Raw genomic sequence first — 2,103 nt, forward strand, 5'->3', positions numbered from 1 at the left:
TTAATAGAAAGACTTTCTTAATTAGTTGCTTAAATAATTACCAGAAAAAAATTGTTTGCTTACACACGGTGATTGATGCGGAAGTGCCGTGTTATTCAGGTTAGACATAGTTTTTGAAAGACAAACCAAGATGCGGATGGGATCGTCTTATTTGTCGATCGGTCATCATTCCGAAGATTGCATGTGGACCCAACAATCCTCTGTCTTTTTTGCTTTGTGTAGTTTTTTTGATAGTGATGTAGCTGGCTGTGCTTATGCGAGAGCTGATAGTGATATAGTCGGTTGTGCTCATGCGAAATCAGTGTGTGCAGCCGTTGTACTTATTAAAAAAAAAAAATTGTTTGCTTAAACTTGCATAACGGCTAAACCCTCCATCATGTAAAACCCTCCTGCCTAAATCCCACTTCCCGATGCCTCTGGGCCTGTTGTCTGCCCTCAAACCCTCGCCTCCCCGACCCGCGACGGCTTTTCTCCTGCATTGGAGCTTTCGGAATGGCTGCCAACTGGCGACGACGGCGATGACGACGCCTCGAGGACCAAGAAGCCCGCCTCCTTCGCTGCCAAGAACGTGACCGGAAGGGCAGTGCCCGCGGTGCCATGCCATCTCTCTGCTTCCCTTCTCCTTCTCATCTTCCTGGCCGCCATCTTCTTCTCCCGCTCTCGCCCCTTCTGCATCCCTTCTTCCGTCGAGTCCATCACCCGTCACCCGTGTGACCCCTTTTGTCGGTGGCATTTACGGCCTTGCCTCCTCTGAATTCGGATCCCCCGAGGTGGCTTCGTGTAAGTCCTTTATTTCCTCCCGATCTTCGTGTGATTACTGATTCAGGTTTAAAGAAGGCATAGATTCTTGATCGATTTCGCTTCTTTTTGCCTCTTTCATGGATTATCTGATGAGTTCTTGTGGGTTCTCGATTTCTCGTGTTTCAAGAAACTAGAACCCTAAAGAACATTACCATCAAGAAAAAAATACTTTTTCTTTATATATATATAGTAGGATTAAGAGTCATGGGGAGTTTTCGTCTTCTTTGACTCTATCTGATCTCATCTTCTATTTGCATCGAATTTGATGTAGGTTTCATCGTTCCATCTTTCTTAAAGACAATAGGTAAGAGATTAGAAGTCGCTGGGTTTCTTTCTTGGTCAAGAGAACATAAATTTGTCATCTTTTCACCCTCATTGTTGGGTTTAGTGTAGTATGCGGTGTAAAATTCCTGGATTCTGAAATTTGTAGTTGTTTCGCTGTAATTTTATTTCCCCAAAATTGATTTTTTTTTTTACCCCTTTTTCTGTGCTGTATGGGAAAGTGGAAGAGTGGATCTCCATGTCAAGTTGGCTCTTGGCTGTATTTGGTGCTCCTTGGGGTGTTCTCGCGCTCTAATGGTGGTACGCTTTTCTATTGCTAACTGTGTTGTATCCAATGCTTGGTACATAAATTTATCAGTTACCAGTTTCTGCAGAGTGCTTCAGTTATATAAATTGCATCTTGATTGTTAGCCATTTGTAATTTAACTTAACCTACTGGGAGTTCTTGATGCCATGCTTTCTGGGTTCTTCTTTATGTTCTTGTTATTGTTTAAGATAGTTAAGATGCCGTTGATTTGTCAACAGTACATGTCTGTTATGGTCTCAAACAAGATATACAATATTGTTAGCATGTTTTTAGTGTCTAATATATAGATGAATTTTTCCTCCTTTGAATGATTTCACAAGAGGTCCTTTCTGAAGCCTAGATGTGATTTGGTGATAACACAAGCATTTGTGCATTAGAGAGGGACCTATTGTGGTTAGATACTTGTGAAACAAAGATGGCTGCCTTCCCTTTTTTTCGTTTTTCTGTGTGTAAGGGTTTTATTGAGTCAATGGAATATAAAATTTGGTTAGGTTTCCACCACAATAATCAAAATTGTGTGCGATGCTTAGGACTAGAGATAGTTTGAAAGATCATTTCAATGGATCAGAAAAATGAAGATTTTATAACTAAGTTGATATAGGAACATGTGAGGAATGGGACCAGTAGCCCTAGGAGGACACATTGAGATATTTTAAGATGTTTGAATTTTCTGCTGACTAATTTCCTAGCACTTCGATGTTGAAAGTTGGTAT

At 41.0% G+C, this 2,103-nt stretch overlaps 1 long non-coding RNA gene across 2 annotated transcripts; it reads left to right on the forward strand.

The window, feature by feature from the left end:
• The first annotated feature begins 359 nt into the window (after positions 1-359).
• On the forward strand, positions 360-1,699 carry LOC120107300. Of its 2 annotated transcripts, XR_005509166.1 has the most exons (3): positions 360-780; positions 1,073-1,105; positions 1,305-1,699. It is a non-coding gene; the product is annotated as an uncharacterized LOC120107300 (long non-coding RNA). The 2 variants fall into 2 exon arrangements; XR_005509164.1 differs by lacking the exon at positions 1,073-1,105 and having other exon boundaries at positions 363-780.
• The last annotated feature ends 404 nt before the right edge of the window (positions 1,700-2,103 follow it).

This window comes from Phoenix dactylifera, chromosome 2, assembly GCF_009389715.1.
Source record: "Phoenix dactylifera cultivar Barhee BC4 chromosome 2, palm_55x_up_171113_PBpolish2nd_filt_p, whole genome shotgun sequence".
In the NCBI taxonomy this organism is placed as follows: Eukaryota; Viridiplantae; Streptophyta; class Magnoliopsida; order Arecales; family Arecaceae; genus Phoenix; species Phoenix dactylifera.